The 24,626-nt window shown below is 53.0% G+C and overlaps 1 non-coding gene across 1 annotated transcript; it reads left to right on the forward strand.

Moving 5' to 3' along the window:
• The first annotated feature begins 17,000 nt into the window (after nucleotides 1–17,000).
• Nucleotides 17,001–17,074, forward strand: TRNAK-CUU (transfer RNA lysine (anticodon CUU)). The gene has a single exon. It is a non-coding gene; the product is annotated as a tRNA-Lys (tRNA).
• Nucleotides 17,075–24,626: the final 7,552 nt, after the last annotated feature.

Here is a 24,626-nt window from a genome sequence, read left to right on the forward strand (position 1 = left end):
GAAAACAACCAGCAGTGGAACCAATAGGAAACCCAGCAATGGAACTCAGGAGTCCTGGGGGTGTGCTAAGGTGTCCTGATGTCCCGATTTTATAGGGACAGTCCAATTTTTGGGGTCTTTTTCTTATCTAGGATTCTATTACCCCCACCCCAGTCCCGATTTTTCACATTTGCTGTCTGGTCACCCAAGAGTGTGCACATGTGTGGGTCCCAGCTGCTTCCTGCCCCCTTCATTGAAGCAGATGTGCATGGTTACTGCCCTGGGAACTGCAGGGCACCAGTGGACATGGAGTTGGCTGGAGGTAGGGTCTGGCTGCAGGCAGGGCAAGGGATGCGGGGCTGGCTGGCTTCAGGCTGGGGGGTGCATCAGGGGTTGGCTGGAGACAGGGTAGGGGGTGCGGGGCTGGCTGCAGACAGGGGGTGCAGGGCTGGTGCAGGCTGGGGGTGTGTGGGGGCTGGCTGGCTTTGGGCAGGGCCACAGGGGGGAGCGGCAGGAGTTGGCTGGAGACAGGGCAGGGGGTGTGTCAGGGGCTGGCTGTGCGGCTGGATGCAGGCAGGGCAGGGAGGATGCGGCTGGTGCGGGCAGGGCAGAAGGTGCAGGGCTGGATGGAGACAGAGGCTGGCTGCGGGCCGGGCAGGGCAGGGGGTGCAGGGCTGGCTGCAGGCAGGGCATGGGGCAGGGCCCGTGCAAGGATGTTTCATGCCGTAGGCGAAACTTCCACCTTGCGCCCTCCTCCCCCGCGCCCCCGCCCTAAGGCGCCCCACCCGTGGCAGCTCCCTCCTCCACCCTGAGGCGCCCCTCTTGTGGCAACTCCCCCGCTCTGCCCTGCAGCACCCCCCCCTCGCCCCAGCTCACCCCTGCTCCGAGCACGAGCACCCCAAGCACACCGTGACCGCTTCACTTCTCCCGCCTCCCAGGCTTGCGGCACCTAAGCCTGCCAGGTAGTCAAGCACCCTCCTCTGAGCTACAGCAGCCCTGACAGTTGACAATAGAGGCACCTTAACCCCTGAGTTCCTTCAATGTGTCCCCCTCCGGAGTCCAGCTCTGATCACCAGATACTCGAGGTATGTCTATACCACCTGCCGAATCGGTGGGCAGCGATCGATCCACGGGGTCGATATATCGCGTCTAGTGTAGATGCAACACATCGAGTGCTCTCCCTTTGTCTGCTGTACTCCAGCTTGGTGAGAGATGCAGGCAGAGTCTACGGGGAGCTGCAGCAGTCGACTCACCACCACTGTGACATTATAAGTATAATCTAATATCTCATTGAAAGGTGACAGGGCCAGAAAGAGTTAATTAACTCACCTCACCGACTGACCTGACCCATGGGTGAACCTTAAGAACTGCTTAGCAAGATATGTAAATGAACAGAGCTTTGAAATGCAAGTCTGCATTGTTAGAAGTAGAAGGGGAGATTTTTGCTCAGGTCTTGTGATGTAAGCAAACAAGTCTTGTCTGTTGCTATAATTTTAATTCAAAGAGCAAAAAAGGAATATTAACATTTATGATGGTACTTGAGTGAAATAGTATTATTGTCTATGTGTCTCTTTGAAGGTTGTGCTAACCTCTATTTGAACTGTTTAATGAATAAATTACCCTGTACTAATTGCCAGGATGTTTGGAAGGAGAGCTAAGCCTATTGTTTTCTCAGGCCGAAAGGCTGCTGGAAATGTATAAGAAGCCTGGGACACTATCCTTCTTCATCTCATATCTGCTTTGGGTTTCAAGACGGGGAAACCTTAAGCCACAAGGATTGTGATCCCCAGTCATTGACTGGAGCCACCCTGAATATGGAAATTGGACTATAACCTATGGACTATTTCAAAAAGGACTTTTGGCTACTACAAGCTCACCTCTACTATGTATCTGAACCTCAAGAATTGAATTCAAGTCTATATGTCTATTAATCTTTTAACCAACATTCTCTCTCTTTTCTTTTCTAATACATTTTAGCTTACTTAATAAGAATTGGCTATAGCATGTATTTTAGGTAAGATCTAAGTTGTAATAGATCCTGAGTATGTGGCTGATGCTTTGGGATTGGAAGAATCTTTTCTTTTATATGATGAAGTAAGATTTTCAGGAATCATCATCATATCTGACAGGTGTGTCTGGACGGAGGCCTGAGGCTGGGTACTTTAAGGGAACTGCGTGGCTTAAACTTCTAAGTAACCAGTGAGGTACTACAGAAGCTGCTTTGTGCTGGCTTGGTAAATCTAAGTATTGAAATCACCACCAGCATTTGGGATTTGTCTGCCCTGTTTTGTTTGCAGTTCACCCTGATTAAGTGACCTCAGCTGGCTCCCACAGGGAGCACCGTCACACCTACATCCAGGCTGTAGGGGTCCGAGGGATCTTAGGGGCCTTGAGGTGCACAGATAACTACGTCCAGGCTGTAGGGGTCCCTGGGGGGCTTAGAGAGTTTTTGGGGGGACACAGATACCAATCTCCAGGATCTAGGGGTCCCAGTGGGGTTTAGGGGGTTCATGGGGGGCATAGATACCTACGTCCAGGCTGGAGGCATCCTGGGAGTCTTAGGGGATTTTTGGGGGCCCAGGATACCTGTGTCCCGGCTGTAGGGGTACCAGGGGGTCTTAGGGGTTCGAGTGGGCACAGATATGTATGTCCAGGCTGTATTGGTCCCAGGGGCGATTAGAGGTTTTGTGAGGGGCACAGATATCTACATCCAGATTGTAGATGTCCCGGCGGGGGGATGGGGGGTCGTGGGGGTACAAATACCTACATTTAGGCTGTAGGGTTTCCTGGGCGGTTAGGGGGTTTCTGAGGGGCACATATACCTACGTGCACACTGGAGTGTCCTGGGGGGCTTATGGAGTCTATATGGGGCACAGATAACAATGTTCTGGCTGTATAGGTCCCTGGGGGGCTTAGGGGGCTTGTGAGGGGGCACAGATACCTAAGCTCAGGATGGAGGGGTCTACAGGGGTCTTAGTGTTTGGTGGGGGGGCACAGATACCTACGTTCAGGCTACAGGGGTCCCGGAAGGGCTGAGGGTCTGTCACGGAGTGTGGGGGAGTCCGATCCTGCACCTCTCTTCCTGGGACACAAGGTGACTCTCAGCCAGCCAGTAAAACAGAAGGTTTATTGGACAGCAGAACTGAAGGATACAGCAGAGTTTGGAGGCACAAGCAGGACCCCTCAATCGAGTCCTTCTGGAGGTTCAGGAAACTTAACTCCCAGTTTTGGATTCCCTGAATTCCAACCACCTAGACCAAAACCGAAACTAAACTAACTCCCTCCAGCCGGCCCCTTCCTGTGTCCAGCTTCCCTGGCAAAGGTGCTGACCCCTCCCCCCTGCCTAGCTCACGTTTCAGGCTGAGCACGTGTCCGGTCCTAAAATCACCCCCTGCTCTCCCATCCCCCACACAGACAGTCCCTACTCCATCACAGTAATGCCCAGAGCATTTCCCACATGGAGCAACAGTGACACCGTGTGGCCACGCAGGGTAATGCACAGAGCATTTCCCGCATGGAGCAACAGTGACACTGTGTGGCCACGCAGGGTAATGCACAGAGCATCACACCTTCGTAGAGGCTGTAGAGATCCCTGCTGGGGCTTAGGGGTAGTGAGGGGCACAGATAGCTACGTCTAGGCTGGAGGGATTCCGGTGGGGATTAGGGACTTCATAGGGGACACAAATATCTACATCCGGGCTGGAGAGGTCCCTGGATGGCTTAGGGGGTTGTGGTGAGCACAGACACATACGTCCAAGCTGTAGTGGTCCCTGGGGGTTTAGGGAGTTGGTGAGAGGCACAGAAACCTATGCATGGTCTGGAGGGATCCCTGGGGGACTTAAAGAGTTGTGGTTGTGCAGATACCTATGTCCTGGTTGGAGGGGGCCCTGGGGAGCTTAGGGGGTTTGTGTGGCATACACATAGCTACAACCAGGCTGGTGGGGGACCTATGGGTCTTACGGGGCTTGTGGGAGGCAGAGATACCTATGTCCAGGCTGGAGAAGCCCTGGTGAGGGCTTAGGGGGTTCCTGGAGGTCACAAATATCTACTTCCAGGCTGGAGGGGTTGTGGGGGTATTTGAGAGTTGTAGGGGGGGCACAGATACCTATTTCGAGGCTGTAGGGGTTCCAGGGTTGCTTTGGGGCATTTTGGGGTACAGATACCTATGTCCATGCTGTAGGATCGCTGGGAGGATCAGTGGGTTTGTGAGGGTGCACAGATACCTACTTCCAGGCTATAGGGATGTTGGTGGGGCTTAGGGGTTTGTGGGGGGCACAGATACCTTCATCCAGGAAAGAGGGGTCCTGGGGGCCTTGGGGGGGTGGGGGGAGCTCAGATAACTATGTCGAGGCTGGAGGGGTCCCATCGTGGCCTAGGGGGTTTGTGAAGGGCACAGATACCTGCGTCTAGGCTGGAGGGGTTTCGGGGGTCTTAGGAGGGTTGTGGGGTCTGAGATACCTATGTCTAGGCTGGAGGGGTCTCGGGGGGGATTAGGTGTTTTGGGGGGAACAGATACCTACATCCCGATTGTAGGGGTCCCTGGGTAGCTTAGGCGCTTTGTGGGGGTCACAGATACAAACATCCATGCTGTAGGGGTCCTGAGGGTCTTTGTGTGGCTCTGGGGGTCACAGATACCTACCTACAGGCTGGAGGGGTCCTGTGGGTATTAGGGGGTTTGTGGGGCGTACAGATGCCTACATCTGGGCTTGCGGGTTCCCTGGGGGGCTTAGAGGTTTGTGGGGAGCACAGATACCTTTATCCAGGCTAGATGGGTCCCGGTGGGATTAGGGGGTTGTGGGGAGCACAGATACCTATGTAAGCAGAAGCAGGATGAACTCTACCTTGACATCTGGTGGTGAATTATGGAGAGTGTAGAAAAGAATTTCAGGGGCTGATCGTGTTTGCATAGGCACACCCACCCCTCCTAACACAGCAACGACAGCCTGGGATGGCTGCTTTGGCAGCTGTGGTATCCCCGGTTTATTTGTTGTTGGGGCATGAGATGTGGAGTGTTGTCACCCTGATTGTGTGGATGAGGAACTGTGAAACTGCTTTGAGACAGGGATTCTCACCATCAATTGTGTGGCACTCGCTAGACAAGGGAGTGGGCTCCTTGGGTGAACCAAAAACATGAATTGCACTTTCTTTTCTTTTAGCAGTTGAAGAGTAAAGCTGAAATTTTAGTCTTTTAGCAATTGAAGCTCTAGGTTTCTGAGCTGGAATTACTAAAGAGCTTTGTTAGCCAGTAAAGGAGTCTGAAGTTATAATGTAGAGCAGAGTAGCTGACAGAGAGAAACAGTTTGTGGGATGGTTGGAATAGCCCATGGAGTGAGATGAGCTGAGTAGTTTTTTAAGACAGCTGGAGCAGATCACTGGTCAGCTGGCAGAACAGAGTAGTTGGTGGACGGAGCTGAGTAGTTCATGGGGAAGGCGGAAGCAGAATCCCACAGAGAGGCAGGGCAGTCAGCAGTGGACCACGTAAAGTGCTCCTTTCTACCCAGGCTGGCAGGGGGGAAAACCCTGCAGATAGACTCTTGAACTCTGGGGTTGCGCAACTGTGGGTGATTTTGGGGTTGCTGAACTCTTGAAACATTTGAGGTATTGGACTTTGGAGTCTTGGGGTGATTTGGGGATTGCTAGACTCAAGAGCCCAGGGAAAAGGGCACGGCCTAATTGAGGTGTTTTCCCAATTTAATGCTATGTTGTTTATCTCACGTTATTAAACATTTTCTGCTACACCCAGACGGAGTGTGGGGGAATCCGGTCCTGCACCCCTCTTCCTGGGACACACAGTGACTCAGTCAGCCAGTAAAACAAAAGGTTTTTTTGGCCAACAGGAACGAAGGATACAGCAGAGCTTTTGGGCACAACCAGGACCTCTCGATCGAGTCCTTCTGGGGGTTCAGAAAGCTTAGTTCCCAGTTTGGGAATCCCTGAATTTCAATAACCCAGCTCCAAACGAAAACTGAACTAACTCCCTCCAGCCGGCCCCTTCCTGTGTCCAGCTTCCCAGGCAAAGGTGCTGACCCCTCCCCGCTGCCTAGCTCGAGTTACAGGCTTAGGTCCTGTCCCTCACCTTACGTCACCCCCTGCTCTCCCATCTCCCACACAGATAGTCCCTACTCCACCAGGGTCCCTATCCGTGGGGCCCCTAACCCTGGCTCCTGGGGCCCTACCCCGTGCCCCTTACTCTAGCTCCAGTTGCCATACCCATGGGCCCCTAACCCTAGCTCCAGAGGCTCCATCCCTGGGGCCCCGAACAATAGCTCCAGGTGCCCAACCAGTGGGGCCCATAGCCCTTGCTTCAGGGGCCCTATGAGTGGGCCCCTAATCCTAGCTCCAGAGGCCTTAAGCGTGAGATCTCTAACCCTAGCTCCTGGGGCCCCACCCCTGGGACCCCTAACCTTTGCTCCATGGGCCACATCCCTGGGCACCTAACCCTAGCTATAGGGACACTGCCCAAGGGGTCCCAAACCATAGCTCCAGAGTCCCTACCTGTGGGACCCCTAACCCTAGCTCCAGGTGCACTACCCCTGGGGCCCCTAACGCTAGCTCCAGGGGCCATACCCATGGGGTCCCTAATCCTAAATCCAGGGGTCCCATCCGTGGAGCACCTAACAGTAACTCCAAGTGCCCCATACCTGGGGCCACTAACCCTAGCTCCAGAGGCCCTACCCATGGGGCCCGTAAACCTAGCTCCAGGGGCCTTACACGTGAAGCCCCTAACCATAGCTCCAGAGGCCCTAACTGTGTGGCCCCTAACCCTAACTCCAGGGGCCTTACCCGTAGGGCCCCTATCCCTAGGTGCAGGGGCCCTTCAACCTGGGGCCCCTATCCTTAGCTGCAGGGGCCCTACCAGTCAGGCCACTAACGCTATCTCCAGAGGCCCTTCACGTGGGACCCCTAACCCAAACTCCAGGGGTCCTACTGCTTAGGGCCCTAACCCTAGCTGCAGGGGTCATACCCATGGTGCCCCTAAACTTAGCTCCAGGTGCCCCATCCCTGGGGCCCCTAACCCTAGCTTTAGGGACCCTGCTCGTAGGGCCCCAAACTATAGCTCCAGGGGCCCTACCCATTGGGATCCTAACCCTAGCTCCAGAGGCCCTACCCTTTCCTGGCTGGACATGTGCGAAGGATAAAACATACATCCTAAATGAAACAGTCTGACTTTTTATTATGGAGAAAAAACAAGTTTTAAAACGTTTATATGTTGGAGGACTTAGCCATACAGTATCTGAGGCTGAACTGCAGGAAAGATTCAGCAAGTTTGGAAATGTTACAGATGCGGAAATTGTTATCAGGAAAGACGACCAGGGGAACACTATGAAGACTTTTGCTTATATCAACATTAGCATTTCTGAAGCAGATCTTAAAAGATGTATGTCTACTTTAAATAAACCTCTCAACCCAGCTACAGGGCTCTACCCCTGGGGCCCCTAACACTAGCTACTGGGGCCCTACCCATTGGGCTGCTAACCCTAACTCCTTAGACCCTACCTGTGAGGCCCCTAACCCTAGCTCCAGGGACTCCTTCCCTGGGGACCCTAACTCTAGCTCCAGGGGCCCAACCCGTGGGGCCCCTAACCCTCGCTCCACGGGCCCTAACAGTGGGACCCCTAACCCTAACTGCAGGGCCCCTACCTGTGGGCCCCTAACCCTAGTTCCAGAGGCCTTACCCGTGAGACCCCTAACCCTAGCTCCAGGGACCCTGCCACTGAGGCTCATATCCCCAGCTCCAGAGGATCTACTCCTAGGGCTCCTAACCCTAGCTCCAAGGATCCTACCCATGGGACCCCTAATGGAAACTCCAGGGGCTCTAACCCTTGAGGCCCTAACCCTACCTCCAGGGGCCCCATCCCTGGTTTCCCTAACCCAGCTCTAGGGGCCCTACTCGTGGGGCTTCTTCCCCTAGCTCCAGGGGCCCTACCCGTGGTTCCCCTAACCCTAGCTCCAAGGGCTCTACCTGTGGGACCTTACCCTAGCTCCAGAGGCCGTCCTCGTGGTGCCCCTAACACTAGGTCCAGAGGCCCCACCCCTGGGAACCCTAACCCTAGCTCCAGGGGCCCTACATGTGGGAATCATAATCCTAGCTCCAATGGCCCTACCTATGGGACCCTAACCTTAGCTTCCGGGGCCCTAACCCTTGGGTCCATTACCAAAGATCCAGGGGCCCTACCCCTTGCACCACTAACCCTATCTCCAGGGGCCCTCTCCATGGGGCCCCTAACCCAAGCTCCAGGGACCCCACCCCTGCATCCCCTAACCCTCGCTCCAGGGGCCCCATACCTGGGGCTCCTAACCCTAGTTCCAAGGGCCCTACCCGTGGGGTCCCTAACACTTGCTCCAGGCACCCTGCCCGTAGGGCCCTTACCTTAGCTAAAGAGGCCCTACCCATGGGGTCCTTAGCCCTAGCTCCATAGACCCCACCCCCTGGAAACCCAAACACTAGCTCCAGGGGCCCCACCCACGCGAACACTAACCCTAGCTCAAGGGCCAAGTCCCTGGGGCCCCAAATCCAATCTCCAAGGGCCTTAGCCATGCGCCCGCTAACGTTAGCTACAGGGGCTCTACGCTTGGAACCACTAACCCAATTTCCAGGGGCCCTACCAATGGGGCCCCTGTCCCTAGCTCCAGTGTCCCAACCCGTGGGACCCCTAACCCTAGGTCCATGGCCTCTACCCCTGGGGCCCCTAACCGTAGCTCCAGGCACCCCACCACTAGGACCCCTATCCCTAGGTCCAGGGCTCACCCCTAGGACCCCTAACCCTAGCACCATGAGCCCCAGCCCTGGGGCCCCTAACCCAAACTCTAGGGTCCCTTCCTGTGGGGCCCCTAACCCTAGCTCCAGAGGCCCTACCCATGCGACCACTAACCCTAGCTATAGGGGCCTTACCCCTGTGTCCCCTAACCCTAGCTTCAGATGCCATATGCGTGGGCCCCTAACCCTAGCTCCAGGGGCCTGACCCCCAGTACCCCTAACCCTAGCTCCAAGGGCCCCATCCCTATGGCTTCTAACCCTAGCTCCAGGGGCCCAACCCATGGGGATCTAACCCTAGCTACAGAGTCCTTACCCGTGGGACCCCCAAACCTAGCTCCAGGGCCCCTACCCATGGGGCCCATAACCCTAGCTGCAGGTGCGCTACCCATGGGGCCCCTAACCCTAGATCCAGAGGCACTACCCATGGGACCCCTAAATTTAGATCCAGGTGACCTAACCGTAGGGCGCCTCACCCTAGCTCCAGGCTCCCCACCAATAAGATCGCTAACCCTAGCTCCAGGGGCCCAATCCTAGGACCCCTAACCCTAGCACCATGAGCCCCACCCCTGGGGCCCCTCATCCAGAGTCCAGGGTCCCTACCTGTGGGGCCCCTAACCCTAGCTCCAGGGACCCGACCCCTGGTACCCCTAACCCTAACTCCACGGGCCCCATCCCTGCAGCCTCTAACCATAGCTTCATGGGCCCAGGCCATGGGACCCCTAACCCTAGCTACAGAGTCCTTACCCGTGGGACCCCGAAACCTAGTTCCATGGGCCCTACCATTGGGTCCCTAACCCTAGCTCCAGGGACTATACCCGTGGGGCCCCTAAACCTAGCTCCAGGGGCCCTACCCGTGGGGTCCCTAACCCTAGCTCCAGGGACTCTACCCATGGGGCCCCTATCTCTAGCTCCAGGGGCCTTACCCTTGGGAAACCTCACCCTAGCTCCAGGGGCCCTACTCCTGGAGCCCATAACCCTAGCTTCAGGGGCCATACCCGTGGGGCCCCTAAACCTAGCTCCAGGTGCCCCATCCCTGGGGCCCCTAACCCTAGCTTTAGGGACCCTGCTCATAGGGTCCCAAACTATAGCTCCAGGGGCCCTACCCATTGGGATCGTAACCCTAACTCCTTAGACCCTACCCGTGAGGCCCCTAACCCTAGCTCCAGGGGCCCTAACCGTAAGGTCTCTAACACTTGCTCCGGGGGCCCTACCACTGGGGCCCCTAACTCTAGCTCCAGGGGCCCAACCCGTGGGGCCCCTAACCCTCACTCCAGGGGCCCTACCAGTGGGACTCCTAACCCTAACTGCAGGGCTCCTACCTGTGGGCCCCTAACCCTAGTTCCAGAGGCCTTACCCGTGAGACCCCTAACCCTAGCTCCAGGGGCCCTACCACTGAGGCTCATATCCCCAGCTCCAGAGGATCTACTCCTAGGGCTCCTAACCCTAGCTCCAGGGATCCTACCCATGGGACCCCTAATGGAAACTCCAGGGGCTCTAACCCTTGGGGCCCTAACCCTACCTCCAGGGGCCCCATCCCTGGTTTCCCTAACCCAGCTCTAGGGGCCCTACTCGTGGGGCTTCTTCCCCTAGCTCCAGGGGCCCTACCCGTGGTTCCCCTAACCCTAGCTCCAAGGGCTCTACCCGTGGGACCTTACCCTAGCTCCAGAGGCCGTCCTCGTGGTGCCCCTAACACTAGGTCCAGAGGCCCCACCCCTGGGAACCCTAACCCTAGCTCCAGGGGCCCTACATGTGGGAATCATAATCCTAGCTCCAATGGCCCTACCTATGGGACCCCTAACCTTAGCTTCCGGGGCCCTACCCCTTGGGTCCGTTACCAAAGATCCAGGGGCCCTACCCCTTGCACCACTAACCCTATCTCCAGGGGCCCTCTCCCTGGGGCTCCTAACCCTAGTTCCAAGGGCCCTACCTGTGGGCCCCCTAACGCTTGCTCCAGGCACCCTGCCCGTAGGGCCCTTACCTTAGCTAAAGAGGCCCTACCCATGGGGTCCTTAGCCCTAGCTCCATAGCCCCCACCCCCTGGAAACCCAAACACTAGCTCCAGGGGCCCCACCCACGCGAACACTAACCCTAGCTCAAGGGCCAAGTCCCTGGGGCTCCAAATCCTATCTCCAAGGGCCTTAGCCATGCGCCCACTAACACTAGCTACAGGGGCTCTACGCATGGAACCACTAACCCAATTTCCAGGGGCCCTACCAATGGGGCCCCTGTCCCTAGCTCCAGTGTCCCAACCCGTGGGACCCCCTAACCCTAGGTCCATGGCCTCTACCCCTGGGGCCCCTAACCATAGCTCCAGGCACGCCACCACTAGGACCCCTATCCCTAGGTCCAGGGCCCACCCCTAGGACCCCTAACCCTAGCACCATGAGCCCCAGCCCTGGGGCCCCTAATCCAAACTCTAGGGTCCCTTCCTGTGGGGCCCCTAACCCTAGCTCCAGAGGCCCTACCCATGCGACCACTAACCCTAGCTATAGGGGCCTTACCCCTGTGTCCCCTAACCCTAGCTCCAGATGCCATATGCGTGGGCCCCTAACCCTAGCTCCAGGGGCCTGACCCCCAGTACCCCTAACCCTAGCTCCAAGGGCCCCATCCCTATGGCTTCTAACCCTAGCTCCAGCGGCCCAACCCATGGGGATCTAACCCTAGCTACAGAGTCCTTACCCGTGGGACCCCCAAACCTAGCTCCAGGGGCCCTACCATTGGGGCCCCTAACCCTAGCTGCAGGGGCCATACCCGTCGGGCCCCTAAACCTATCTCCAGGCGCCCCACCCCTGGGACTCTTTACCCTAGCTTCAGGGGACCCATCCCTGGGGCCCTTAACCCTAGTTCCAGGGGCCCTATCCATGGGGCTCCTATCCCTAGCGTCAGGGACCCCACCCGTTGGGCCCCTATCCCTAGCTCCAAAGGCCCTACTTTTGTGACCCCTATCCTTAGCTCCAGGGGGCATACCCCTTGGGACCCCAGTCCTAGCTCCAGGAACCGTACTCCTGGGGCCCCTATCCCTAGTGTTAGGCCTGAATAAAGATATTGCAGACAAAACCAGGTATGCCAACCTGACCAAAGTCAGGCTAACAGAGGTTTTTGGGTAATTCCTGAGTGGAAAACACTGAGAAGCAGCAGCATGTCTCACAAGCGCTGGGAAAAAGTGAGATAAGCGAGAAGCTGCATTCCTGGCATAGTACCAGATGTGCTGTGTTAGGGCAGCTCCTTCGAAGAACTGATAAGAGCCCTAGTTTCCCAGCCTCCTTGTTTTCATTCCCTGGTTTTGTTCGTTGTTTCTTTTTAACTCCCCTACATTTCTAACTTTAGGTATGTATGTATACTAAAGGTGTCTAGTTTCTAGTTGTTAAAAGAAGGGAGTGGGTTGCTCCAGTGAATAATTTATGACGCGACAGAACTGTCTATATAGGCTTATACTAAGATTTAAAGAGCAGGCTGGTTCTCTCGGGAGACGAGCTGCTCTATATTGATGCATGCACTTGTCAATAAAGAGCTTTTGATCGGACCTTGCTGGTGTTGCCTGTCTCTCTCGCGGTCAGACAACTAACTTTGCCATCTGGGGGTTAGAGTCCCTGACACTAGCTCCAGGGGCTCTATCCCTGGGGCCCCTGACCCTATCTCCAGGGACCCTACCCGTGGGGACCCTAACCCTAGCTCTATGGGACCTCCCCATGGGGCCCCTAGCCTTAGCTCCATGGGCCCTACCCGTGGGGACCTTAACCATAGCTCCAGGAGCCCCATCCTTGGGGCCCCTACATCTAGCTCCTGGGCTCCTGCCCGTGGGGCACCTAACCCTAGCTCCAGAGGCCCTTCCCTTAGGATCCCTAACCCAAGCTCCAGGGGCCCTATCCGTGGGGCCCCTAACCCTAGCTCCTGAGGTCCTACCTGTGGGAGCTCTAACCTTAGCTCCTGGCTTCGTGCCCATTTGACCCATAATCCTAGCTCCAGGGGACCTACCCGTGGGACCCCTAATCTTAGCTCCAGGGGCCTTACCCCTGCGGTGCCTAACCCTACCTTCAGGGGCCCTACCCGTGGGGCCTCTAACCCTAGTTCCAGGGGCCCCACTCCTGGAACCCCTATCCCTAGCTCCATGGGCCCCATCTCTGGGGCTCCAAACCCTAGCTGCATGGGCCCTACCCCTGGGTCCCCTAACTCTAGCTTCAGGGGCCCTACCAGTGGGACCCCTAACCCTAGTTCCATGGGTCCCACCCCTTGGACCCCTAACCCTTGCTCCAGAGGCCCCATTGCTGGGGATCCAAACCCCTGCTCAAGGTGCCCTGCCCATGGGGCCGCTAACCCTAGCTCCAGGGGCCCCACCCCTAGACACCCGAACACTAGCTCCAGGCACCCCACCCCTGGGATCCCCAACCCTTGCTCCTGTGGCCCCGTCCCTGGGGCTCCTAGCCCTAGCTCCAGGGTCCCTACATGTGGGAACCCTAACCCTAGCTCCAACGGCCCTTCCCGTGGGGCCCCTAACCCTAGCTCCAAGGTCCCTTCTCGTGGGACCCTTAACCCTATTTGCAGGCCCTGTACACCTGGGTCCCCTAACCCTAGCTTCAGAGGCCCTACCCATGGGGCCCTTTACCTTAGGTCAAGGGGCCCTATGCATGGGTCCCCCAACTCTAGCTCAAGGGGCCCTATCTCTGGGGCCCCTAAACCTAGCTCCAGGGGCCCTGCCCGTTGGACCCCTTTGCCTAGCTCCAGGGTCCCTTGAAACACTTGGGAAAATGTGTTTGACTGTTCAGGCATTGGGAGCTCAGCTAAGAATGCAAATGCTTTTCAAAGACTGCGGGGACTGTGGGATCGCTGGAGTCCTCAGTCTCCCCTCCCTCCCTCCATGAACGTCCATTCGATTCTTTGGCTTTCCGTTACGCTTGTCACGCAGCACTGTGCTGAGTCCTGGCTGTGGACTCTGTCTATCATAGCCTGGAGATTTTTTCAAATGCTTTGTCATTTCGTCTTCTGTAACGGAGCTCTGATAGAACAGATTTGTCTCTCCATACAGCGATCAGATCCAGTACCTCCCAGACGGTCCACGCTGGAGCTCGTTTTGGGTTTAGGACTGCATCGCCACCTGTGCTGATCAGAGCTCCATGCTGGGCAAACAGGAAATGAAATTCAAAATTCGCGGGGCTTTTCCTGTTACCTGGCCAGTGCATCCGAGTTCAGATTGCTTTCCAGAGTGGTCACAAGGGTGCACTGTGGGATACCGCCCGGAGGCCAATACTATTGAATTGCGGCCACACTAACCCTAATCCAACATGGCAATACCGATTTCCGCGCTACTCCCCTCGTCGGGGAGGAGTACAGATATCGGTATTAAGAACCCTTTATATCGATATAAAGGGCTTCATTGTGTGGACGGGTGCAGGGTTAATTCGTTTTAATGCTGCTAAATTCGGTTTAAATGCGTAGTGTAGACGAGGCCTAAGAAAGCGGCTGTTTGACCTACAAACAACGACAAAGTAAAACCTGCAAGAGCAGCCTTTCAGTTCAGAGGCCTGATAATAAGATGTTACTAATAACTGATGAAAGAGTTACAAACGACTCAAAACCATACTCAGAACAAACCAAATGGGAACACAGACAACACCATTTTTCTTCGCTGCTCTTCAACCACGATATTCTCCCCATAGGGAGGTCCACCGCTCCTGGGGTTTCAGTGCCACAGTAACAGGGTGATGTGTGCAAGGGATGGAGGAAGCTGCTATTCCATCTCCCTAGTCCAAAAATCAGTTTAATAGCTAGTCCTGAGATAGAGGAAGTATCAGTTATTAAAGTCATAAGAACTAATTTAACATTGTGATTCCAGCCAATGTTAAAATGATCTAACATTCAGGTTAATAGAAACATTTCTAGTCCTCTGCATAGAACGCTCAAATGATGCAAAAATAGCAAGTTTGCTTTAAAAAGTCATAAAAGGGGTGTCATCCAGAATCTGACACTTGGTGAAACGTAAGTCTAGAACACACAACCAGTTTGGGGATTGTGCTCTGCTTCTTAACAATCTGCCCTGAGGTTGCCACTCACAGTCACAAGCTACTCCAGATGGCTGGGGCCCTCTCATGGATCAGTAACTGGTTAGCAGCTTGGAAAGAAAGAGTAGGACTAAATAGTCGTTTTTGCAGTGGAAAGGGGTAAATAAAAGGCTTCCAAAGTATGAGACGAGGCAACAGACATTAGGGCTGGTCAGTTTAGACAAGACCATAGAGCACCAGTTCTCAACCAGGTGTCTGCCAAAAGAAACCAGGCTTGACCCACATCCCCAAGCCACCAAGCCTACCTGCCTGCATTGAAGGGGGAGAGAAAGGGCACAATAAAAAATTGCAGCATCAATGCAGAAGAGAGAACTCTTCCCCTGCCATTATCAGTAAGGGTTGCCTCACAGCCACTGACTCCCTGAACAGAAATAGCAAAAGTCCAACCACAATTCTACTTCCTTTCCACTACAAGAGATAATGGGTGGGAGCTGCTCTCTTGAGACTGTCCTGCTGCTGCCCAGGCACATGGCAGACAGAGCTGGGCCCGCAAGCCGAGGGTTTTGATCGCTTGAAGGCCCAGAGGGAAAAGAGACAAGTGCTCGTATATCAGAGAATGGCTTTGATCCATTGACCTCTGGGTTATGGGCCCAGCACGCATCCGCTGCACCACTCTGCTGGCTCTTTACTCCCCTGCCACCCAGCCACCTCTATCTGGATTAGTGCCTTACGAGCTCTCACGCTGGCAGGCATATGCACCGGCTGCTAGGCAGCTGCCCTGGTCACAGGCTTTTACAGCTTCTACAGGGTAAAAAGGATCTATTTGGGGTTTGGACCCCATTGGGAGCTGGGTAGCTGAGTGCCAGAGACGGGAGTAATGCTTAAACTGTTTTCAATTAAGCCTTCAGCTCGTGGGGGATGAGGTTCAGCCTTTGATCCGTGTCTGCAGCAGGCAAGTGCCTCTGGCTCAATCGGCCCCCACCCTGCCCCCGCTGTATTAGCAGACTAAAACCTGGAGCAAAGGCACAAGCCTTGCAAGGGAACAGGAGCCGGGATCTCGAACAAATGTCAACATTTTAGTAAGATGACGTTCAAAGAAGAAAAAGGTGTACGGTACAGCATTTAGGTGTAGAAGTTTCTGGTGATCAGGGAACAATGTACAGATTACCCAGGGGGTGCGAAGTTCGGTTTAAGATCGGGTGGCATAAGGAATACAGAATCTGCAATAGCCCTGACTGGGGGTAAAAGGTTAACGTGCAGACACTGAGTTAGGAGGGTATGTTGTCCATGTGAGGGCTATGTTCAGGTGTGGAGTTTAAGAAGCGGGTATGACAATGAGAATGGATTCACCCGCGTTTGGTGAGTTTTAACATTCAGTGTTTTTTAATCTTTGCCACAATCTAGTTTAAGCAGGGTCGGTATGAACTCTACCCTGCCATCTGTTGGTGATCTGTTGTAAAGGCCTTTTGGGGCTGATGTCATTTGCATGGTTACACCCACCCGAGATTGCATGAGGGGAGTGCTTGTCCAAATGGTCATTTCAGCTGCTGTGGGATCCCCCATCTCTTTGTTATTGGGGCAGGAGTAATCAAGTGTATTTTCCTGTTTAGTTTGGATCAAGGAGAGAGTAACTGTACCTGGCATTTGAGGCCTGAGAGCTTGCCCCTCGCCTGGAAAGGACTCATCATTAAGGGGTATGGGTTCCAACCCCCCCCTCCCCAAGTGTGGGGGAAATAGGAATAGATGTTTGTTCTTGGTCTGATTGATTTTGTGTCTGGTGTCTAAAGACAGAAGTATTTTTGAATATCTTTAGAATTGTTGTTAGTACTGAAGTTTCTCATCTTAAAGTTATGCTATTAGATTTCTTCTACAGTATATTTTGGTACTGAAAGGTAAAAGGTTGCTTTGTGTGTGCTGTTATGGAGTGAAGTAACAAAGGTTGGTTGCAGAGAGGGTGCATGTGCCACAAAAGTTGTGCCTGTCCCACCCCAGCTGTGGTCCCAGAGTCCAGAATTTGCATAAACTCACCCCCTTACCTGTGACTAACAAGCTTGCCCTGCTAACTCTTCCAGCAAAACAGGCCAAAGAAAGTGTATGCAAGCCCTGTACTGCAGCCCCAGTACTATTTTCGGTTCCTTCCCACAGATCTTTCACTCCACACCAGTCCAGTTCCTTGCTGTTGCTTGTCCAACCACTGCATGCATGTGCTAGACCGGACCCTGAGCTGATTCCTGACTGTTGTGCTCCATACAGCCTGGCCTGTCTGTGTCTCTGTGGTGCAATGGGTCAGCACGTTTGGCTCTTAACTGAAAGGATGGTGGTTCAAGCCCACCCAGGGACAGTGATAAGCCTGTGCTACTTCCTTGCTTTCCTGCGGGCAGGGCCGGCTTTAGGCCAATTCAACCAATTCCCCTGAATCGGGCCCCGCACCCAAGCCCTGCTGGTGCACTGTACTAGGGTGGCCCAGCTTCCCCAGGGGGCTATTTAAAAAGTCTGGGGCTCCCCTTGCTTCTACCGCCCCGGCCCTTTAAACAGCCCCCGGAGCCCCGCCACTTCCCCAGGGCTCCCGCGGCTATTCAAAGGGCTGGGGCGGTGGAAGCAGGGGAGCCCCAGGCCCTTTAAATAGCCCCCGAGCCCTAGGCTGCTGCTGCTACCTTGGTGGAGGAGGGGGCACTTACCATACAGGGTAGGCTGTACCCCCTGTACCCGCACTCCTGCCCACAGCCAGCCCCTGCTGCACCCCCTGCCCTGCCTGCACCAGCCCCGCACCCCGTGCCCTGTCTCCAGTCAACCCTTGCCGCACTCCCCTGCCTTAAGCCAGCCAGTCCCACACTCCTCTGTCTCCAGGCCTGCCAACCCCTGCGCACTCCCCTGAGGCCCTGCCTGAAGCCAACCAGCCCACTCCACCCTACATCCCCCTGCCTGCTGCCAGCCCCTGTCAGCAGCCAGTCCCACACACCCTGTCCTGCCTGCAGCCAGCCCATTTGCAGCCAGTCCTGCACCCCCTGTCCTGTCTGCAGCCAGCCCCGCACGCCTTGCCCTGCTTGCAGCCAGACCCTACCTCCAGTCAGCCCCTGCCCTGCCTCCAGCCAGCCCCATGTCCACTGGTGCCCTGCAGTTCCCAGGGCAGTAACCCTGCACACATGCTGCAATGAGAGGGGCAGTGAACAGCTGTGACCCACACATGTGCACACCTTAGGGTGACCAGACAGCAAGTGTGAAAAATTGGAACAGGGTGGGGGGTAATAGGATCCTATATAAGCAAAAGACTCCCCCAAATCGGGACTGTCCCTATAAAATCGGGACATCTAGTCACCCTAGCACACCCCCATTGAGTGGCGGGGACCCACACATGAGAAACGGAGCTCATTTCTAGTTCAGGCCCATCTTTTTAAAAAAGAATTTTAGGTAGGGTTAACATACATCCGTATTTTCCTGGACATGTCCAGCTTTTTGGTTCTTAAATAGACCATCTGGGAGAAATTTTTAAAAATATGGATGTATGGTAACCCTATTGGTACAAAAAATACATGCTGTGGCACATCCCTTAAATCAGAACTTTTTACAGGGAACCGGCTGCTAAGAAATGAAAGGCTTTTATTTACATGGTTTTTTTTTTAATCATCCCTGCCGGGGCCCCGCCGAATATGTTCGAATTGGGCCCCGCACTTCCTAAAGCTGGCCCTGCCTGCGGAGAGCCTCAAAGGTCCCATTTTGCTGCCTCTTAGCCTCAGTGCGTTCAGCTAGTGGCCCGAAGACCGGGCTGGATGTCATTCAGAAACCCATCTCCCAGCAGCTGTTCCAGAGGCTCAGGTTTAATCCTCAAGGCCGAGCACAAAAACTTTCAGCCAGGAACATTTCGCTCTCTCCCCGCCTCCGCCCAAGTGGCAAAGGAGAAGGAGACGAGACACGCCGGCTCAAAGACGCCTCCCTCCCACTTCCCTGTAGGCTGTGCAAAGCTCTTGGCCTGCCTCACGCCTTGTCAGGAAAGCACGGCCATGCTGCTCACGCCTGAGTCACGTCCACAGCCTGGCCTCCCCAGGCTGACGGTGTGCAGAGCCACGCCAGTCAATGGCAGTTTGAGTCAGGAGCCTAGGCTCTTTCCCCTGACAGCCACACACACAGCACTGCCTGGTGTCCCGAGAGCCTCCTTCCTGTTCTCCCGCAGCACACGCTGCCTGCCAGTGTGGGTGGGAAAAGGGGACCAGGAAGTACTGCAGCCTCATTCCAGGACAGGAGGCCCTCGCTATACCCAGGCCTGCCTCTTGCCTTCAGTCCAGGTAGCCTCATGGCCTAGGCTCTTGGTGCTCTGCTGGTCACTGCCTTGCTGGAAGGCCCTGAGGAAAAAGAAGCAAGCACACTTGTAGCAGAGGATGGCTTTGATCCATTAATCTCTGGGTTATGGGCCCAGCACACTTTTGCTGCACCATTCTGCTGGTTTTTCATGACTGCTGCCACTCAGCCACCACTATCTGGATTAGCACCTTATGCGCTCTCACGCTGGCAGGCAGATGCGCAGTCTGCTAGGCAGCTGTCCTGGTCACAGGATATTACAGCTTCTACAGGGTAAAAGGGATCTATTTGGGGTTTGGACCCCATTGGGAGCTGGATAGCTGAGTGCCAGAGAAGGGAGCACTTCTTAAACTGTTTTCAGTTAAGCCTTCAGCTTCACCCTCACCGGAAAAGTACTCTCCATCAAGGGGTATGGGTTCCAAATGCCAAAAGCATGTGGGAGGTAAGAATGGGTGTTTAGTTGTCTGTGGTTGTTTTAGTTGATTTCCTTTTTGTTGTTCCTGGTGTGTAAAGACAGAGACATTTTTGAGTCTCTTAAAATTGCTGTTAGTGCTACAGTCCCTCACCTTAAGCTTATGCTATTAGATCTCTTCTGTGATATATTCTGGTTCTGAAAGGTAAAAGGTCACTCTGTGTGTGGCATTACAGAGTGAGGTAGCAAATGTTGGTTGCAGAAATGGGGCATGTGCCACAACAGTCCTGCCCCCCAGCTGCATTCCCTGAGTCCAACCTGCAAAATTTCCATGCAGTCAGAGTGGAAAAGAGCATTTTACCTAAGTGTGAAGTTGCTTACAACTTTCAGTGTGTAAGTGAGATCAGAACCCCCCACTCTAAGTACATCTAAAATTTATACTTAACTATTAGTGATCTTAGGTCTGTAGCATAGAACTGAATTTGTAATACAATTACAAAGAGCTTTATTTTTAAACTAGAAAAGAAAAAAACCATAAAACCTGCAGTCAGAAACTTCAAAAAAGACCCATAGTACTAAATTTAAATATTCATTTTCAATCTTTTTTATTTCACTATGCTTTGGAACCCATGTCCCTTGCCTAATGAGATATATGAAGGTTCGGGTGACTCCCAAAAGCATGAACTGCTAAGGACCGTTCTACTGTCCTTGATTCATATCACCAGGATAACTACACTTTATTACTCCTGCCCTAATAAGAAAGAGATTGGGGATCTCACAGCAGCCGAAATGACCATTTGGACAAGCACCCCCATCATGCAATGCGGGGTGGGTGTGACCATGCACATCAGCAACAAAAGACTTTTACAACACATCACCAACAGATGTCAGGGTAGAGTTCATTCTGACCCTGCTTACATCCTCCCCACAACCAAGAATTGGTGCTCCTGGTAAATCACACTCCCTATTATACCAAATCATTGGTATTGAATGCTGAAGTCACAGCTAGCAAAAGTAGCCACCCATCTCTGCCCTGCAGCATCCAGCTTAGCCCTTGTTAACACATAAATCAGTGGATTGTTCTCTGTCCATACCTGAAACTGAGCACCACACAAGTAGTCTCCAAAGTTCTCAGTGATGGCCCATTTCAAGCCCAAGAACTGCAGCTGGTGGATGGGATAGCAAGTTTCGCTATCAGACAGTCCTCAGCTGGCAAAGGCTACAGATTTACATTTGCCTTCCACTTCCTGGTACGAGACTGCTCCCAAACCCTCCAAACTGGCATCAGCATGCAGGATAAATGGCTTGTTTGGGTCAGCAGAGACTAGGACTGGCACATGAATCAGGCAAATAATGATTTCCCGTAAAGCTCTGTCACATCTCTCATCCCGCCATGTCCCAAATGGAGAGGAGAGGAAAGGAGCCCCTTCCCTGTCCCAGCCCAAGAACACCAGATCTGTGGAGGCAAGATGTCTGTAGCCCAAACCAGCTGGAGCTGCTGGGCAGAGGAGTTCTCCCCTCAGCCCAGGCCCACTGGAGTTGCTATTCCAGTGAGGGAGAGATGTCTTTCATCTAGTTCTTAGATGCCCTGATAAGAGGAGGGTTGAGTTTTTTCTTCCCACCTACAGCTCAAACTTCTTTTTCCCCCATCACTTTCTGCTCTAGCCTGATCTCTCTCTTTCACCTCAATTCTCTTTTTCCTGGTCTTGTTCCAGAGCCCTGACAGCCCAATTCTCTGCCCTAACCCCGTCCCCTCTACTGCACCCTGAACCTCTCATTCTAACCCCACCCTAGAGCCTGCACTCCCAGGGCCAGTGCCCTCATCCACCTGCACTCCAACTCTCTGCCCCATGTACCCTGATTTAGGGTGTACTAATAATATTAATTTGGATAATATGATGAAAATTTAATTTATTAGCTTACATTTTATTTAATTTAATTGAGTTACAAAGTTACAGTTGCTTTACTGCTATTCAATAGATGCATAGGGCATTATATGCAAAAAAGTTTTGGTTAATGTCTCTTACCACACTTCCTTGATAACCTGGTGGTAAGAGACACAGAACCAGCCTTGCAGTTCAGGTTTCTCAATTCTTGGGTGAAAGATGCAGCGCTTAGAAAAAGCTACTGTTACTTAGGGTTTACTTGACTAAGTTAAACTTAAAATCAAAACCTAATAAACAAAGAATAAAAACTTACGGAAATGGAGCTTAGCCTAGTTCCCTTGAAACTTAAAGTTTAAGAACAAGTACAGCCTACTGCTAGTACATAGAGAGAGAGTGGAGGAAGTAAGTCAGAATGATAGAGTGAAGTGCTCTAGTGAGGTGGGTTACCTCTTTTATAGGGCACAAGCACCGGAAATCCTTCCTCCTATGTCCAAATTTCATTCCTCACCCACAAAACGTTAGGGTACGCTTACTTCACAGGCTAGTATGTTTGTGCATGTTGATGACATGTACATATGCACATAAGTTCCCTTGTGTTGTACCTGTTAAGTCTGTGGGTAGAATACTGAAAAAAAAAAAACCCTATGCCATTCTCCATTGTCGATTGGTCTAAGTAAAGGTCTTAGACAGGCATGAGTACTTATCTATTTAAGTAACAAGATACAGGTCAACTTTGCTTTCTTAGTAAAAGGTCACAGTATAGATATGCTAACCTTGCCTTAGCTTAACATACAGGATATGGCCTGTAGGGTCTCGTAAGTCATGTGCCCCAGCCTCCTAATCATTTCTATTGCCCGCCGCTGAACCCTCTCCAAATTGTCCACATCCCTTCGCATGTGGGACCCAACCCCAAAAGTACCCACATTTCACCCCAATGGCCCCCAAATGCCAGATTTTAATATGTACATAGGGTGCTCCCATGGTCATGTCACTCCCGAGCTCTCCAGTGGAGCCTGCTGGTGGAGAACAAGGTCAAAATCAGCCAGGACGTCGCTCAGTCAATTCCCTGTGCTCCCAGCAGGTGGTATCGGAAAGCTCCAAGATGGCTAACTTCCCTTTCTCTCATCAGCTTCAGGCCCCAGGGTTACAAATGCCCAAACTAGTTGGGATTCTCCCCTGGGCTAAGGGTGTGGGGCTGCTCTGAGGGGATGGACTTGCACACTTGGGATATTAGTGCAAAGATGCAATTTCAATTTCTCTTAGAGAAATTTGAGGGCAATTTATATTTGGTAAAAATCTTATTTCGTGAAAGGAAAGCTGCAGTGATAGCCTGGTTACTGGGGTGCAAAACACTTTCCTCCTGCAAGAAACAAGAAGTTAGAATTAGACATTTACATCATTTGTTCCAATGTTGGCACAGGTTTAATTTTGCTTCTGTGCAGGTTTGTTTCAGGCGGTGACTGTTTTGGTTTATTGGGTTGTTTTGGTTTTTTAAGTTGGAATGGAGATTTTAATTGACATTTGTTGGATTCGAATGGCTGACCTGCAACACCAGTTTTGACATACTTCTGCATATTTTATACAGATTTGGCCAGTATTCAAGGATTCAATTCCTTTATAGGAGGTTTTAGAGTTCAGGCTTATTTATTTGATGTTATTTTATCATCCTGCTGTAGCACACCTTTTAGATAAAACCTTGAAATTATTAATTTATGGCATTTGTTAGTTTTTATTTTTAAAACAAAGTTTTTCTTAATGTTTGGATTTTAAATTAAGCATTGTTTTTGGTTTCAAATTTTCATTTAGGTTTTGGTTGTTGATGGGATCTTTAAGAACTTTGGATTTAATACTAAAATTTGGACAGATTTAGCTTATTGAAAGTAAACTGTTCACTATTTTATTTTAATAAAGGTTGTATTGCTGTAAACCCTGGCCAGTGGGAGAGGAGATGAGCCTGGCCTTTAACTGAGAAGGAGCAGAGGCATGGGAGATGCCAGGTGATGGGGGGGCACAGCCCTCCAATTTTTTTTGTCTACCCACCTCAGTCTCCCACCAAACGAGAAGAGTCTGATGCCACTCCTGCTGGTCACTGGGTGTCACTGCTGCTCCATGGGAAATATGCTCTGTGCATTACCCAGCTTGGTGAGAAATACACTCTGTGTCTTACTGTGACTGGTCCGTGTGTGTTACTGCTCCTAGAAGGCAGACACACGCTGTGCATTACACCACCTGACCGCTGGGTATCATTGCTGTATCAATGGAAACACTTTCTGTGCATTACCCTGAATGACCACGAGGTGTCACTGCTGCTCCAAGGGAAACATGCTCTGTGTGTTACCCTGATTGGCCACTGGCTGTCACTGCTGCGCCAAGGAAAACACCTTCTGTGCATTACTCTGACTGCCCACTGGGTGTCACTGCTGCGCCAAGGGAGACATAAGAGCGGCCAGACTGGTTCAGACGCAAAGTCCATCTAGCCCAGTATCCTCCTGTCTTCTGACAGTGGCCAGTGCCAGGTGCCCCAGAGGGAATGAACAGAGCAGGGAATCATCAAGTGATCCATCCCCTGCCGCCTATTCCCAGCTTCTGGCAAACAGGCTACAGGCACCATCCCTGCCCACCCTGGTAGCCCTTGATGGACCTATCCACCATAATCTTATCTAGTTCTTTTTTGAACGCTGTTATAGTCTTGGCCTTCACAACATCCTCTGGCAAGGAGTTCCACAGGTTAACTGTGCAACTGCCCTGAGCTTACTCCCTTCCCCTCGCCAGGTTGTATATGGAAAAGAGGATGAGGATGAGGAAAGCCATGATGTGTCTGTCACTGGCTGATGCCTAAGTTTCCTCTAGGCAGCAGTGCTGCAGGCTCCTTTGGTCAGTTCCCATGCAACTGTGTCTGGGGAAGCGGGAGTAGATACTCATGCTCCCCAGCCCCATTCCCCTCCACCAGCAGCTGGGAAATCCAGGCCAAATTTAACCCTGGTAGCTGGGCCTGGATTAGCCTGGGCCGGGGTTGGGCTGGGAAGGAATTGCGGTGGGGAAACAGACGCACCTGCTGTGAGGGAAGATCCTTCCATTCCCTGCCAACCTCCCTCACTCCTTGCAGCATGGCACCCCCTAGAACTTCCTTCTCTGTCATGGAGGCTGTCTGCTGCCTGCTTCTCCCTTAGCATCATCTCTCTGCACCCTGGGGCACTGGCGTCGCCCATCCTGTGCAAACAGGCAGGTCCCTGGTCTGCCCTGTGGTGCTGCCCTGCAATCTGGGGAGGCAGCTATTGGATGGAGTCATATCGAAATATGGG

This window comes from Gopherus flavomarginatus, chromosome 16 (assembly GCF_025201925.1).
Source record: "Gopherus flavomarginatus isolate rGopFla2 chromosome 16, rGopFla2.mat.asm, whole genome shotgun sequence".
Taxonomy (NCBI): domain Eukaryota; kingdom Metazoa; phylum Chordata; order Testudines; family Testudinidae; genus Gopherus; species Gopherus flavomarginatus.